Raw genomic sequence first — 17,840 nt, forward strand, 5'->3', positions numbered from 1 at the left:
TTGATGCCCTGTTTGGAATGTTAACACTGAAACCAAATTAGGTGCTGTTTTTTAAAAGTCTGTGATATCAAAATAGGAAACAAAATCCTGTCCTTATTATCTAAACAGCTAATCTCTTTCCTAAAGAAATAAAATCTCATGGGGGGAATAGTTTAAGAAATATGAATCCCAAGAAGATAGCTCCAAAGACTTTTTAAACTCTCGTGCGTCAATATAAAACACTGTAAATGTGTTAAAAAAAAAGTGCCGGGGGGCCATCCTGTTATTGCTGAGACATCAGTTTTTTTCATGCTTGTATTAAGGGCTTATTAAGGTGCAGAATGTTTTGCCCACTAAATGTCTGTCTCAGACTAGATTATCACCTCAAGTTTTAACAGACAGTGGGCAATGCTTTTAGATTGTTTGTCTTGTTGATTAGCTTTGGAGCTATAATTGTATTGAGATACATTCTTTGAAGTGTATTGAGAATTGTGCTATTGACTTCACTTATATTAAGAATAAATTCCTTGGTAAGCATCTGTGATAAATACCAGTAATGAGACCAAAAAGAGGGGATAGACCCTTTTTTATATTTATGTTGGATGCAATTGTGATAACTATGATTTAGGCTCAAGGATCTGAGTGAATATGAATGGCAAGGTATAAAATAGAAGCATAATATAAGTTACTTGAAAGCTGCCCAGAAACTCTGAAGTCAATGCACTAAAATACGCTACGGTGAGAGGGAGGGGGCTCACAAACTGGGAATAGGTCAATATGTGAGATACTCTATTTAAATGTCTGGAATTCTTTTTTAACATATTACTCATATTTTCATCTCTATAAATCAAATCTTATCTTGATGTCTCTGGATAATATTTGGGGAAATAAAATGGGTGAAAAAATCACTTAGGATTCTGATACTTCCCTCCTCAACTGCAACCCTTCTACTCCCATTCCTCATTCCCTCCTCCCCTCACACACACATTTTCCTTCATGTTTTGCTCTGTCTCTCTGAGATAATTATTGGTTTAGTCTTATGTGTGTTCACATGAACATAAATCTCTAATTTCCATTGGAGGTAAGAAAAAGAGATTTTGTAATTTGTCTTACATCATTTTCAGACAACATTTGTAAAAATATTCCGTGCTGTCTTGATTGTGAAGATTTTACTTTCTATAACTCTTCTTCATTGTGTTATGAAAGGCAATTCCAAGGACAGAATACCAGAATGGGAGTCAGGGACCTGAGTGATATTTCAGGCTCTTTCCATGGGCTCTCTGTGTGACCTTATTTCAAAATTTTCAAACATGAGTGCCTAGAATTAGGCACTGTAGCTGGGTCTTCCTGGTGGTGGGGTGACCTAGTGATTACTTACAGAATTAGCCAACAGGACTGGGGGTGAAGCACCCTGCAGCGGTGCCCCCAGCCTGAAAACTCCATTCCACTATATTAGTAGAGTCTTTAAGTTTGGTGTCTGCCCCCAAGTGTCTAGGTTTGTGCTTCTGTTGGGGTCTAGCAAGTTCCCTTTTTTTTGCCAGAGAGTGGCGTTGAAGGCTTAGTTGGTCTGGTGGCTCAACAAGTGGATGGGCTTCGGTTCCTGTCCTGAAAACTGCAGAACTACATGTCTCCTTGCTGGTCAGCCCCTAAATGAGCCAGGCTCCTTCCTTTTATCCTCTCTGCAGGCCTGGCATTGACTGCAGTAAAGGGGAAAGAGTTTTGCTTAACCTCTGCAATGCCAGCCCCCCCCTTCATTCCCTCCCAGGCACCTAAAAAACTGACCTGATATTTCAGAGGTGTGGAGCAACTTCTGCTCCAACTGACTTCAGTCTCTTTGTGCCCCGTTTTCTTACCTGTAAAATGAAGATAATGGTTACCACCTCTGTAAATCACTGATTTCTGTGAATGAAATTCTAAATATTAATACCATGCCCTTATAAAATAAATACTTAATAATATATTATTTATACTGACTTATCTGCTATTAATGAACTCTGTGAGTGTATATCAGAAGAAAAATAGACCATGCAGAATTAATTTGTGTAACATCAATACACCTGTGATGAGGGAAGATCACAGTTGTAGTAGCAGCTACCACTGTCCTAGATATTTTGACTGTTGTGTGGGATGACAAATGTCAACTGTGTTTTTTTTTTTTGTTTTTTTTTTTTTTGCGTTCCATAAACACAAAGAGAGAATTATTTGTTTTCTAATATACATGGCAACATAATGTATTCATGCACTAAAATACGAAAATATAAGTATCGTTTTTTAGGAGGTCCTGGAAATAGTGATCAGACCTTGCCTGCTATTGTCAGCAATGGGTTTTCTTCATGGATGTTTGATTATATGGCCAACTAATCCAGTTATTGTGCAGAAGAAGAAAGAACCTATAAAGCTAAAGTGTTCTGTCTAAAGTGATTCACATACTTCTATGGGGGTACGTCTACGCTAGCCCTCTAGATCGATCTAGGGAGGCTAATGAGGGTGATCGGAATTGCAAATCAAGCCCGAAGTAACTGCCCGTGGCAGTGAAACGAGATTCCGAATTAAAGCCCTAAATTGAATTAGGTGGTATTCCTCATGGAATGAGGTTTACCCTCTAATTCGGTTTAGGGCTTTATTCCAGAATCCCATTTCACTGCCATGTGTAGGCGTGGGCAGTTACTTCGGGCTAGTCAATTTGTAAAATGGCGACTGGCTGGGAACATGCAAATCAAGTGCAGGATATTTAAATCCGGGCTTGATTTGCAATTACGGTCACCATCATTAGCCTCCCTAGATTGATCTAGGGGGCTAGTGTAAACGTACCCTTGCTTATGTTGGGCCTGATGTTGCTCACTTTGAAATCAAAGAACAAAATTCTGATTGACACAACTGAAATTCTTTGTAAAACTAAGGTAACTTTTTTTAAGCGTCTTGATCACTTAAACTTCAACTAGATCAGGGGTCAGCCACATATGACACATGTACCACAAGTGGCATACAAGATGATTTTCAGTGGCGCATGCAATGATCAGTTTCCCCCAGTCACGCAACAGGGAGCCTGTGCTAACTATCCAGCATTGCACCCCCTGCTAGATTGGAGCTAGTGTTGGTTTCCTGTGGGAGTGGGGGAATCCTGAGGCTCCACACTGGATCTGTCGTGCAGGAAAGAGCTCACGTGCTTCTCCTCCCCTCCTCACAGGAAAAGCCAAAGGGGAGCCCAGGGCAGGAGACCAAGTGGGGCTTTCAGGGGAGAGACCCCCGCACACATACACTTCCAGGATAGTGGCGTGGCCCAGGCCGGAAATCTTGGCATGCAACTTCAGAAAGGTTGCCAATCCCTGAACTAGAAAATTGCTAGCCATAAATTTTAACAAAAACATGTTTTAAATAGGAACTTTTGAAGTTCACTAGAAGCCAGGTACCTTGGACAACAAGTCCTTTGCTAGTCTATGTATCTTGGTTAAAATAATGGTTTTATTATTAGTAACTTTTTATTATAAGTAACTTTTGCCTTGCACACAAGGAGTGGAATACTATATGTTTAAAAAATGTAATGCAAGACATTATAAAAGAGGTTATGGCTGGTAGTGAAATGGGAAACTATATCCAATTAGAAAATTTGGACTGAAGTGTTAAGGATGAATTATTTGTTACATTTAGAAAAGAAAGTTGCTATAGTTTTGCCCTTCGCAAACCATCACAAAACATTGTGAGCCAGAACTTTAGATGGTACAAATCTTTGTAGATCAGGCTCTAGCTTTGTATTTGTTTTGTGCTATTTTTATATATTTATTAATTTTTCTGTGAAGAGGAAGGAATTTTGTAGTCTATCAAGCTCTGAAGCTGTGTTATCTTGCGAAGACTTGTTAAAGCATTTATGGGATAATTGAATAACAGGTGAAGTAGGTAGATCTATATATGAACTGCACTTTGTGTTAGTACCTAATTCATATTGTTAAGATTTAGTCATTTTAATCTGGTCTGTAATCAAAAGACTTAGGCTAGATCTACACTACTAAGAAAAGTTGGAAAAAGATACGCAAATTGCAAACCTCAATTTGCATATCTTTTCCCACTTTTCTTTCAAAAGAGGCTTTTCCAAAATGTGGCCCATGTTCACGGGAACAAATATCAGAAAAACCTCATATTTTGACACACCCCTTCTTCCTCATACAATGCGGATTGCAGGGATGGTGAAAGAACATTTCTGCTTTTTTAGAAATTGTTCCAAAAAATGCGGACGTGTTCCTTGGACATGGCATAGCTTTTCTGGGATACCTCCAGGACCCCGGGAAAGCTCTGCAGTCTAGATATAGCCTTAGTGTGTAGTTTGATTTTATTATTGGACAAAAAAGGTACATTTTAATGTTTGAAAAATGTATTTGATTGAAATTGAATAGAAGAATATACATATTAATAAATTATGGGGAATCTTCAATTATGTTTAGCTGTTAGAAATGCTTCTGTCTGGAAATGGAATAAAAATCCAACTTGCTTATATCATAGCCAGTGTAATCTCTTGATAATAAAATTTCAAATACATTAAAATACATCAGGGTAATGTTTATCATAATGGTATTCGTTCATCCATGTACAGCTATTACAGATGTACACATTATTAACCTGGATTTATCAGATCCATTAGTCTGAATAGTAATATGAATCAGCAGTTTTTATCAGAAAGTCAGTCTTTATTATCTGGGGTCTGAGAATTACATCTTGCTGGTATCCATCATATCACTTATTAGTTTTGTTATGATGTCATCTCTTAGAGTCACAAATCTCCTTTGAATTCATTTTTCTTCTGATACGAGTAGTTTGATAAATTATCATGGAGCATGTGTACCATGGTATGTTTAATTTATCTCTCATTAATATAAAATTTCATTGAGTGTAAAATAATAAAAAAGACACAACTCAGTGGATCTTTTGTGATATAGTACTATATACAGTCTGGCAAACTGGATATAATATAGAGCTTCTGCACTGAGAAGCATCTAAATGTTTAAATACAGATAGTATTTTTTGGAAGTTTTGAGGAGAAACTTTAAAAAAAACCTTCCTAACTGAAAAATATGTATGCTGCATAGTATTATTTTATGACACTGTTTTCCAGTAACTTCATCTCCTGCTACTTGATAAATATTTAACAATGTGGGAAATTAATATTACAAGTTACAAACATTATGAAACTGGATTAGGTCCAGTTCACATATGTTTTGTATACTTTGTACACATTTCAACCTCTTTATGTGTTCTCCCTGAGCTGCATGACAATATATGCAATTTCTGGACCATTAGGTCAGCTCTGCATTGAATAATTGCCTAGATCAAAAAAGATGAATTTCTGATGTTCAATAACAATTTTACATTCAAGACTTTGAAATGGGGAACATACTTTGGTAATGATGCAGAAGAACAGATGTTCTCATACACTGTGAACACCTTATGTTGGCTACTCAGTTGAATTCCACTCCTCTGAATGGCATGTACCACAGAAATATTCGGTATGCTTTTATTTTCCTTCAGTTATTTCAGGCATAAACCAGTAAATTATAACATTATAAATGAAAATTCTTATAACATCATAATGAACATTTTTAAATGGTTGGCTTTGAAAAATTCATAATGAATTACTTGGCATCTTTTCTGTTTCTAGAATGATCACAATAAAATCATGATTTTATGCATATAATTTAAAAATTAGTATTTGGCCTGTTTTTCCCCAAAATTTCATTTACTCTTAGTTTGTTATTGGAAATTCAGGTTGTATTGCTCAACCTGAAGGTAAAGTTGGACAAATCATATTCTTTCTGTGGGATAACAAAGGTCAATCACATCAATAGTTGAGGAAAGTAAAAGATTAAAGTAAATTCACATATATTGCTCTGAAAAAGTATTGAAAAAATGCAGTGTTTGCCAACTCTCATGATCCCAAAGAATCTCCATCTTTATTTTGAAATTCCTTTGAAAATATATAAAATAGGAAATTAAAAAGTTTAAAGAACATACATTTGATACATTTTTCACTTTCTTAATTTTAATCCATATATGACTTGAGATTTAATCACATGTGATTTATTTTAAACAAAACTATAAAGCTGGTTTTATCAGTAGCTTGTTATATTCACATTGACAGCTACAACTATAGCAAAGTGCAGTCATAGTTACTCAAGCACAGTTGTTCCCCTTCTCTTCCACTCACCTCCAATTTTCAGAGAAGTATCACTTATGTATGAGTGACTATTAATTTGTCACTCATACAATTAGTTGATTATATTAATATCTAATAATCATTAACTATGATGACATGTTTAGTACAAAAGGTTCTCTTTGAGTCTTGATTAGTTTAATAATAACAAAATTTGGATAAACTTAAAAAACAACAAATAGTCTTGCAGGACCTTAGAGACTAACAAAAAACGTAGATGGTGGGCACAACCCACTTCTTCAGATGAATGGTGTTTAAGGGTTTCCAGTTTTCAAATAAATAGCACAGAGAAGGGATGGGGGAAAGAGGAGGAAAAAGAAGGGAAAAGGCGGGGGAATAGTCATTTAGAGTGGAAAGAATTTTTTTGAGATTAGGGGATTGTCTGTAGGTGAGGATTGGCCTGTCCCCCATTTCCAGTAACCATGCAGGATAATAATGATCCAGGAACCCACTCCTGCAATCAACTCCAATGCCAACTTTGTCCACACATCTATACAAGCGATGTCATCACAGGACCTAACCACTTCAGCCACCACATCAGAGGCTCATTTAACTGCACATCCACTAATGTGCTCTAAGCCATCAAATGCCAGCAGTGCCCCTCTAACCAAACTGGGGAGTCTCTACGGGACGGAATTAATGGACACAAATCAAATATCCAAAAAGGTAACAGACAGAAACCTGTTGGGAATTAATGGATCTCAAAGTCACCATACTGTTTCAGGATAATTCCACAAGCCAAATGCACAGGGAAGTCTTGGAAGTTAACTTCATTTACAGGTTTGATTCCTAACACAGAGGTATGAATAAAGATATTGGCTGGATGGCCCACTACATTCCACATCCTAATGACATACAAAACCAAACAATGGGTACTTAAGAACAATTTGCAACTTAGCTATCAGCTTCATGTAGCATGGAGACTCTAATTGACTATTTCTTTCCTTTTTTTCCCCTTCTCTCCCTGCCACATCCCCTATTTATTTCTAAACTGGACCTTTAATAACTCCATTCATCTTAAGTGGGTTGTGCCTATGAAAGCTCACAATACCATCTACATGTTTTGTTAATCTTTAAGGTGCTGCGAGACTATTTGTTTGTTTGTTTTAAGTTTGTCCAGTTATAAACTAACCTGGCTACCCCTGTGAAACACTTGCAATTATGAACCTTTACCAGTTTTTTATTTAACTCACTCTTGCCCTAGGTGTATCCTTCCTCTCCTGCAAAAACCATAATGGAATGTGTTACAGCCAGGTGAGCCTTGCATGGTCTGCAAAACTATGGGAACAATAACTCTGATTATTTGTATGAAATTTTGGCTGACTGTGCTACCATGAAATGCAGCCAGCTTAGTTGCTTGGATGAGTTCTTCACCTTTACTATGGCTACTCAATGGACATAGCTCAAGTTGCATAGCTTATTTTGGCTATACCCTGCAGTGTAGATGTGCCCTTAATGTCCACCCACCTCCCTCTTCTTATCCTTGTTCTGTGGATCTGCTTTATCCAGAGAGGATCTAGTTAACTAGAATATGAGTCAACAGTGTTATGCTGTTGCAAAAAAAGCAAATATGATTCTAGGTTGTATCAACAGGTGTGTTGTAAGCAAAACTCATGAAGTCATTCTGCTGCTCTACTCTGCACTAGTTAGGCCTCAGCTGGAGTACTGTGTCCAGTTCTGGGTGCCATGTTTCAAGAAAGATGAGGAGAAATTGGAAAGGGTACAGAGAAGAGCGACAAGAATGATTAAAGATTTAGAGAACATGACCTATGAAGCCAGGCTTCATGAACTGGGCTTGTTTAGTTTGGAAAAAAGAAGATTAAGGGGGACATGATAGCGGTTTTCAAATATCTAAAAGGGTGTCACAAGGAGGAAGGAGAAAATTTGTTCCTCTTGGTTTCTGAGGACAGGACAAGGAGTAATGGGCTTAAAGTGCAGCAGGGGAGGTTTAGATTGGACATTAGGAAAAAATTCCTAACTGTCAGGGTGGTCAAATATTGGAATAAATTGCCAAGGGAGGTGGTGGAATCTCCCTCTCTGGAGATATTTAAGAACAGGTTAGATAGACATCTGTCAGGGATGGTGTAGACGGAGCTTGGTCCTGCCTTCAGGGCGGGGGGCTGGACTCGATGACCTCTCGAGGTCCCTTCCAGTCCTATGATTCTATGATTCTATGAACTTAAAAGTGGAAAAACCTTGCCAGACCTATTAGTAGATTTTTGAACCAGTGAAAGACATTTGAGTGGTAATGAAGCTATTTAACAGGCATTTGCCTGCCCAAGTTATATACTTTCAGTTTCTGAATTTACTGTGTCATTCTACAGGACTGTAGTTTAAAATTTATTTTACAAATAGTTCATGAGTATGCTACTGAAGAAAAAAATTGCATCTGTAAAAAAACCATCATCCCCTGGCTGCCATTGGGGATAGGGCCCCATAACTCCTAAATATGTAACTGGGAGAAAGAAGCAAAATTTAATCCAATTTTTTCTCCTGTAAGTAATTGTGTTTCTTATAACCCGATGGACAATACAGCTGCCGTGAGATGAGTCCAAACTCCCTTTCCCTCTCCATCTTTTCTGCATTCCTGAAGATATAATCTGTTCCCTATGCCTATTTTGTCCCACCAAACCAGGGGAATGTGAGAATTAATCTTTCCTTTAAGTCCGCTGCTTGTACGAAATTTCTTTCCTCATTTACCCCTACTCTTTGATGGTATTCTTGTAATATTGCAGCCAGGGTTGCCAGGTTTCTTTTTTGGTGGTAGTGGTGGTAGTAGTAGTAGTAGTAGTAGTAATTTGAAATGCACTGGCACCTAATATTGCTCAGACAAGGATCAGGACCCCAAAGTGCTTAACCAGTTTACAAAAAGTGAATAAAAATAAATCTTCAAAAAGTTTGCAGTCTTAAAAAAATTCATTTCTTACAGTACTTTTTCTCACTGGGCACTCTTTCCAACATGTTTTTTTCTATCATCTTTCCTATTCTTCAGCCTAACATCAGTTTGGGTACAAAGAGCACTATAGAGTACAACTTCAACTGAAAAGAGAATATGACTTGGCTTGGCACTTCCTGAATGCTGTCACTGTTTGAAGCAGAGCCTTCTCCAGTATCTCTTATGGAGTTAGGGTCTGGAGGACTTTCTTTCAACTGCTCCAGTACAGAAGTTTGTATTTGTGTAGTGGAGGAAGGAAACGAAGTGTTTCAGTTCCTTGCTGTTTCCTCCTCCCCACTTTTCTTCTTTGATAGAAGTTTGTTACTCTTGGTTGTTTCCTGTAAGTGCTATATTGGAGGAACACTGGGCACTCAACACTAAGAAAGCAAAATTAGGAATTTCATTTTCTCTAAATGATTTGCTGCTGCCTTGTCTGAAGACACCCTGTGTTTACTTAAGAGTTTTCTGAACTTCGATAGCTTGAATGGATTTGATGATGACATTTCATATTTGTTATGATGAGTTCTGGAGCATGAGTGAGAGAAATCAATTTAGCAAGGCATTTCAGATGTTTGTTTGTATATTTCTGTCTGGACATGTTTTCAGTAAAGCTTTTTCCAAACACAGTTCTTAGTTTTCTATGTCTCCTCAGCTGTGGCTGTATGTATGCAGGTACAAGTTATTAAAATAAATTCGCCTCTACTAACTTTCTGTCAGGCTCACAGCAGGTTGTTAGAGATGCAAATAGACAGATCTTAACCTACACAATTGGAGACAGAGCCCTCTGTAAATTTATCCCTCAAACTCCAAAGAGCCTTGCAAACTCAAGTTGTGTCCTTGAAAGCTCCTGATTCTACAGGAAGACTTAACTTCTGCTTTGCATTATTCAGTCACCTGAGTTTGACTGTCATTCAGCAAGGAAAGGAATATAAAGGTTCTATAGACTGGAAAATGGTTCTCTCAACTACAGTGAGAAATGGCATATTTGTCCATCACTTTTATCTCTCAAACTTAAGTAATGGAAGAGCTCTCTAAGCAGAACTCAGACCATAGGAAGCTTTCTGTTAGTAGTATGTGGAAAGGAGTGAGTGGCAGAAAGTTCCTTCTTCCTCCCAAGTGTATCCTGTTCTCTTAAAGGTCAGGGTACTCAGGGGAATTAATCCAGCCACAGAGATGTGGGAACATCCATGAACACTATAAGATGGTTCAACCTCTTCCCACAGTGATAACACAGGAGGTCAGAGAATAAATGTATATGTGTTTTCTTCTGTTCAGGTTCTCATAATGAACCATTAATAGTGTATCTGAGCAGCTTTCTTCTCACTTCAAACTGACTAGCATTAAAATGGATAATGTGGAGGTATTATTGTCATAGAGCAATCACATCTAATTTAGATAGGCTTCTCTGTTATATATGTGGCCTTCCGGGGATGTGTAGGGTAGCAGAATACAAATGTTGAGCCCTATTATCATTAATCTTAAGTAGAATTGAGGGAAACATCAGCATTAAATTAATAAAAATGGAGGATTATTCTATGTCTATTCTAATTCAAACTACCTACTCCGTGTCGCGTGTGGCCGCGGGCATGGAGTCCGCACTAATGGGGATTTAAAAATGGCGGCGCCTGGCAAGATGCAAATGAAACCCGGGATATTTAAATCCCGGGCTTCATTTGCAACTTCGAATGCCTACATTAGCCACCCTAGTTCGAACTAGGGTGGCAGTGTAGATATACCCAGAGAGAGAGAGAGAAAGAGAGAGAGAGAGTGCATCTGGCACCTGTATGCAGAATGACTGCAATTGAAGCTATTGTACATCATTAAGGCAGGCCCATGTGAAATGCAGAGATTATTTAAAATAATTTTGCCTGAAAAAAGGAACCTTGGAAAGCAGAAACTCCCCTCCCCCCCGCCCCTTCCAACTTGCTATGCAGTCTTATTGCTGTGATGTTGTCAGGATTCAGCAAGGTTGTTACTTGGATGAGAAATATTTCAAGAATAGCAAACAGCAGAATTATGATTCAAGCCCTGATGCAGCAAAGCAGTAAAGTCAATGAAATGTACGCACATGTTTACTTAAACTTCTTTGCAGAATTGGGATCTCAGTAGGTGGCACTCTTCCCTCAGAGTTACTGAAATCATGATGCGAGGAGACCCCATACTGATGAACATATTTCCTTTCAGGTGAGACTAATTCTAATTTTGGGGGCAGAAACTAAGCAAGTTTAAATTGTAAAGGACCCATATAAGTCACTAAAGCTATGACAACACACATCAGCTGAAGTTCTGCACTGATTGATAAAAAAATCTCACTTCCTGTATTTTTTTGTAATAAGTAGAAGCTTTAATTTTGGAACTTGGCCAAGTTCTAGTTTAGGTACAAATATTATGTCAGCCTAAGCAACTCCACTACATTTGAAAATGGAATATAACAGTCTTCTTTACTTCTTGTCCTAAACTCTTTTTAGTGATAGTGTGCTCTGTTAAAGCATTTTTCTTGAATGTGAAGCATTTCCATTTCTGTTGAATTGGTTCCCACCATAAGACTTCCATATGTCAATAGTTAAAGAACAGTGGTCCTATAGCACCTTTGGGTATGTCTACATAGCAGCATTATTTTGGGCTAACTGATGTTATTCTGAAATAAAAAAGACGTGTCTACACTATAAGTCTTTATTTCAAAATAATGTCAAGCTGGAGGACTTCTTACTCCAACTCCTGTAACCCTCATTTTATGAGGAGTAAGGGAAGTCAGAGGAAGAGTGTTTTTCCTTTGACTTCCTGCTGTGTTGACAGAACCTAAAGCTGACTTACGCTATTTCGAATTAAGCTACGTAATTGAGGTAGGGGAAGTTGCATACCTTCATTCGACTTCAGATCTGCTGTGTAGACATACCCCTAGGCATTTTTTGAGGAGTAAGGGTTATTTCGAAGGAAGGGTTTTATCTCAAAATAATCCTGCGGGCACCACGTTTGTTTTCTCGAAAGATGCTATTTCGGAAAAGTGGCAGTCCATGATTATGCAAATGAAGTGCAGGAAATTCAAATCTGCGCTTCATTTGCAATTTCGCTTGTCTGCATTTGCATTCCTCTCTCAGAAGATGAATGCAATGTAGACATACCTCTAGAGACTAACCAAAATATATGAATAGCGTCATGAATATTCATGGGTGCAACCCATGAAAGCTCAGGATACTATACATATATTGTGGTTAATCTCTAAGGGTATGTCTACACTACCCCGCTAGTTCGAACTAGCGGGGTAATGTATGCATACCGAACTTGCTAATGAAGCCCGGGATTTGAATTTCCCGGGATTCATTAGCATAAAGCCGGCGCCGCCATTTTTAAAAGCCGGCTAGTGCAAACCCCGTGCCGCGCGGCTACACGCGGCACAGGCTAGATAGTTCGAACTACGTAGCCAGGAGTACAGATAGTTCGGAATGGCTACGTAGTTCGAACTATCTAGCCCGTGCCGCGTGTAGCTGCACGGCACGGGGTTCACACTAGCCGGCTTTTAAAAATGGCGGCGCCGGCTTTATGCTAATGAATCCCGGGAAATTCAAATCCCGGGCTTCATTAGTAAGTTCGGTATGCATACATTACCCCGCTAGTTCGAACTAGTGGGGTAGTGTAGACATACCCTAAGGTACTATAAGACCACTGTTATTTTTTAATTTTTTTTAGTTACAAACTAACATAGCTACCCCTCTGAGGCTACATCTACACTTCAAGGTTTTTGTGCAAAAACCTGCAGAGCGTCCACACCTTAAGTACATTTTTTGCACAACTAAATTTAAAGTGAATCAACAGAACAAAGGGCTTTTTGTGGTATAAGTATACCTCTTTCTATGAGGAATAACTCCTTTTTACTCAAGAGCTCTTTCACAAAAAGGTATGCGTGGACAGGCAACAGCTTTTTTGGGCAAAAAACGGAAAGAGGAAAAAGCACAGGTACCCTGGTGGCCTTTCTGTGGATAGAAATCAGTGCTTTCTTTTGAGAAAGCATCCATACAGTCTGGACACTCTCTTGCAAAAAAGCGCATCGGTTTTTTGATTCGCTTTTGCAGTGTGGATGCTCTCCTGCACAAGAAGTTTTTGTGAAAGATCTCTTGTGTAAGAAGCCTGCAGTGTAGACATAGCCTGAGACTTTTAAACATTTCAAAAGTGTCTTTTGAGTAGACTTGTTGAGAAAGGATAAAAAAATTCTCACAAATGTTGCCCTCTTTTTATCAAAAAAATTATAAATTTGAAACTTTTCAAGTAGCTGTAGTTGTGAGCTTTTCTTATTTACTGGCAATAAGTTTTGGGGGAAATATTTTTATATTGTTTGTTTAAATTCTCATAGTTGCAGGGAAGTGGAGCAGAGTGGAGAATAATTCATGACAGTAGTTTTTCAGATTAAATAAGTGAAAGCTTTATAACTGTTAAAAGAAAAGATATCAATAACACATGTCAAAATATGCACAGTAACTATTCATAAATAAAATTCTAAAAAAACTCAAGTAGCTTTTTTTTAACTTTGGTATCTATAAATTTTGATTACTAATAATAGATTTTTTTTGTTGGTGTGTGTATAGTGAAATTGATATTTACTTACATAAATCTAATCCTTCTGATCCTAATATTTTATGTTTGTAAAGGTCTTTGGCATACTTAAATGAAAGGAGTATTGACATTTTGAATAGATACAGAATGAAAATATATCTTTTTACTTTTTTTTTTCTTGACCTATTTCTCACCAATGGAAGCAACTAACTTACGAGAATAATTGTGCTGCTAGTTAACATTTACACACCCATTGCTTTAAAAGCTAAAAATTATTAACAGTTGCTGGGTTGCTTCTAGGAGCTTTCTAGATGCAACCCATTGCTTTAAAAGCTAAAAATTATTAACAGTTACTGGGTTGCTTCTAGGAGCTTTTAGAAAATACTTTGAGTGATAGTCAAAATGTGTCAGGTTTTTGGTCTGAAAGGTTAATATATATGTTGGATTTTTCTTCTCTTGTTTTAGTTATTAATCAAATAAAACAATATTGTGATATCATTCATACATCACTACTAGTTGTGCTCTACCTTAAAGTAAAACAGAAAATTAGTGGTTTATTTCATCCAAGATATTTTTCATCTTTTTATTTAACAATTATCAAGTTACATAAAAACAGTGTTTTGCGGGTTGGCTGCCTTATTTCCCTTTTATGCACAATTTATCACCACAAAGTAGTAGCTTAAACTATCTTTATTTTAGAAAGCATAACATGGATCAAAATAGAAGCATTTAGTGCATTGGCTTAATACTGAAATGTTGCTGCAGCACTTTCCAAGTCAGTAATTGCAACCTCTGTGTAAAGTATATGGCATTGTACTGATCCAGGGCTCATCACTCACATCTAGTCAACCAGTTGAATCTATTGACAGTGACTTTGAAATCTGCAGCAGGTTACAAGCATTAGAAAACTTCTGGTTTTCTTCTGGTTTCACACTTCTTGTTTACTAATTGGGTCATACATCTTTGCAGTCTTCTGGGATAGTATAGAGTATTTCCATTTAAAAGTGGTTTGTGAAACATCCATGTTTATTTAGTAAGATAGCTCTGTTAAAGTATTGTTAAATTATGTAGTTTAACATGTACACTGGAGATGACAACTCTGGCACTTCTGTTTAACATTTTAATGTAACATTACTGTTGAAAAAGTACAAGCAGTAATACATATTTTAAGAAGCACATATACAATTTATGGTTGAAATTATTTGGTATAAGCAAACCACCAAAGATAATTGTGTTGAATATTTTACAAATAAGATTTTTTTCCTCCAATTTTTTTAATCTTTGACTAATTTTCTGAATTCATAACATAGGTTGTTTAATTTTCTCATTCTGGGCATGTCTACACTAAGAACATATTTTGAAATAACTTATTTTCAAATAATAACTCCCAAAATAACTATTTTAAAATAATGTGACCTCACTCCAGGGAAGCCTTAAAATTAGTGCAAGGAAGGCTCCCTTAGGGTATATCTACACTGCACATTTATTTTGGAATAATTGATTCCAGAAGAGATTTTCCAAAATAGCTTATTAGAAATAGTGCATCTACACACAAAATATGCATTGAAATAGTGATTTGCTATTTCAAAATAGAGCGTCCACACTGACTGGATGCTGAATTGCATTTAAGGCCACCCAGAACCAGATCAGGCAGGGCATCAGGCCAGTAGTTACATCGTGTGGCTGCTGCATGAGGCTATCTGAGACGCGTGCCTAAAGGCCCCCTTTTCCCTCTGTACAGCCATTTCTCAGGTTCTTCTGCCTGCTTGCCTATCTCTCTGAGGTACAGCAAAGCATTTGCACTGTGTGCTTTAGTTGCCCAGATTCTGGACACCACAGCACTCCCTGCTATGGAGCCAGAGCTGCCTCCAGGCAGTCTTCAGCTACTGTAGTTTGTGCTTTAAGTCATGCAGCACTTTCTGCAGCCTTCTTCCTAGGCTCTGCAGAAGGCCAACCCCTAGCTCTTCTGGGAGACCCTTCTCGATCTCTGTGGGCATTGCTCAGGCAGCTGGATCCTGCCCGCCTTCCCCAAGACACCGTGCACCACCACCTCTGGCATCCGGACAGACTGGTGGGACTGGATTGTAATGAAGCAGTGGGGAGACCAGCAATGGCTCCAGAACTTCAGAATGAGGAAGGACACATTTATGGAGCTCGGTGAGTGGCTCGCCCCTGCCCTGAAGTGATGGAACACTCATATGAGATTCACCATCCCCCTCCAGAAGCATGTCACCATCGCCCTCTGGAAGCTCTCCATTCCAGATAGCTATGGATCCATGGGGAACCAACTCAGCATGGGGAGGTCAACCATTGGGGCCCTGGTCATGCAGGTATGGCATTCTTGGGCTATTGTCCCAGGATGGGGGTAGACTGAAGGAATGGGCTTCCCTAGGGAAAGGGGGTGTGAGGGTGGGAGTGGTACAAGCCCCCTCCCCAGAAGGTTTTTTCAGTCCCACCCTCACAAAGCCCTGCCAGAGGTTGGAGTGATTGGGGGGGTGGGGTGCTCCTGATGAATGGTGGGGGAAGGGGAACCAGGAGGGTGGATTGGAGGAACTTCTAGGGGCCCGGGCACCTCTGTGATTCTCTGTTTCTTTGTCTCCTTCTGCAGGTGCTCAGGACCATCAACACCATCCTGCTGTGTAGGGTCATCTACCTTGGAGACATGGATGCCATCATCACCAGGATTGCCAACATGGGCTTTCCCAGCTGCAGGGGACTATTGATGGCACCTTCATCCCCATCCAGGCCCCCTCATATACATAGAGGCTTAGCAGAATTGTTTAAGAACTTTTAAAATATCCAGCAGCATTCCTGGATTCCAGTTTTTTATATGTGCATTGTCTCATGGCCTGGATTCAGTAAGAATATTTAGGCACCGCTATTGGTAAATGAAGGGGAAACCACTTAAGGCCATGCAGTCTCCTTCCCTCATTTGCCCCCCTCCACCACCACCACCAAAAGAAGAGAAAGTTCTCAGAGGGATTTTGGGAAGACTGAAAGTGTTTGCCTTCATTAATCAGTGTAAGTTTTGTTGTAAAGGGTCCTTGTCTTCTTTCTCAACTTATTTTACTTATCATTGTCAAATCCACATGGAAAGAAAAGAATTACCAAATGAAATAATTGTACCATAGATGAAATTATCAATTATGGGTAAAATCCTGAAACAATTGAAGTCTGTTGCCAAAACTTCCATAGCCTTTAGTAGGACCAAAATTTCAGCCTACATGGTTTAAAAAAGAAGATAAAGAGCATAAATTTCAGTATTATAAAATGTTACATCCTTGTAGTGACATTCTTGGAGAAAAAATATGATAGCTTGTGGATGTGGAAGCATCCATGATAGCTTGTGGATGTGGGAGCATCCATTCTATTCTGAATTTCTTCTTCTTTCATGGCAGAACCTCTCTTTCAAGAGCTGTGATCTCTATGGGCTCCCTTCTGACAGCTGTACTAAATACTACATTCATGCTGTGCTTTCCATTTTATGGAAGAGAAATGCAGGTAATTTCTAGAAATTAGATGAAGAAGATACTCAAAAGCTGCCAACAAGGAGAGGGAGGAGGCAGTTGCACAGGGGCTTAGCTATTTAAAGGAGACAGGGTCTCCTAGCCATCAATGTTACCTCAACAGCAACAATGGCTGGAGTTCTGGGCATTTCAACTCACCCCTACAGCTCCCAGCAGTGAGTACTCTGTGGTTCTAGTGCAGCTGAAGGCCTGGCTAGGGGGAGGCTAGCTTCCAGCCCCACCCCTTCCTCCTCAGGCCCTGCCCCCTTCTGGAGCCCAGAGTCCAGAAAAGTCTCTTGTCATCCCTAATGATACCACTGGTCTGCAGAAGCTCTTAGAAAGCATCAGAGCAGAGGGATGGCCAGGAAAGTCTCCTTCCCTTAATCTGTGGAAATCACCCTTTCCCAAGCTCTACTATTTGAGGTGAGTCAAGGTTTAGTGCCATTAATTACATTCATAGGTCTTTTCATGCTACTGTTAGTGAATGCTTCATTTGCTAGCCATATATTTTAATATATCTGAGTTCATAAATAACATAATAGATCTTACAGTGACTTCTATTAACCATTCATATAGAAAAAGAATATTACCATATTAACGTTCTGTTGTCTGTGAGGTCATACAAGGTACCTCTCAGGGATCTCACAAAACAGTGCAGTAGTTATAAAATATG

At 38.6% G+C, this 17,840-nt stretch overlaps 1 protein-coding gene and 1 long non-coding RNA gene across 3 annotated transcripts in view; both read left to right on the top strand.

Annotated features, from left to right (window-relative positions):
* TENM3 (teneurin transmembrane protein 3) overlaps positions 1–17,840 on the top strand; it is a 2,294,790-nt gene that overhangs the window by 307,316 nt on the left and 1,969,634 nt on the right. The gene's annotated exons all lie outside the window — the stretch shown is intronic.
* On the top strand, positions 11,050–17,577 carry LOC142829452 (uncharacterized). The gene is made up of 4 exons (XR_012903868.1): positions 11,050–11,297; positions 15,587–15,818; positions 16,270–16,682; positions 17,060–17,577. It is a non-coding gene; the product is annotated as an uncharacterized LOC142829452 (long non-coding RNA).

Source organism: Pelodiscus sinensis, chromosome 5 (genome assembly GCF_049634645.1).
Source record: "Pelodiscus sinensis isolate JC-2024 chromosome 5, ASM4963464v1, whole genome shotgun sequence".
In the NCBI taxonomy this organism is placed as follows: domain Eukaryota; kingdom Metazoa; phylum Chordata; order Testudines; family Trionychidae; genus Pelodiscus; species Pelodiscus sinensis.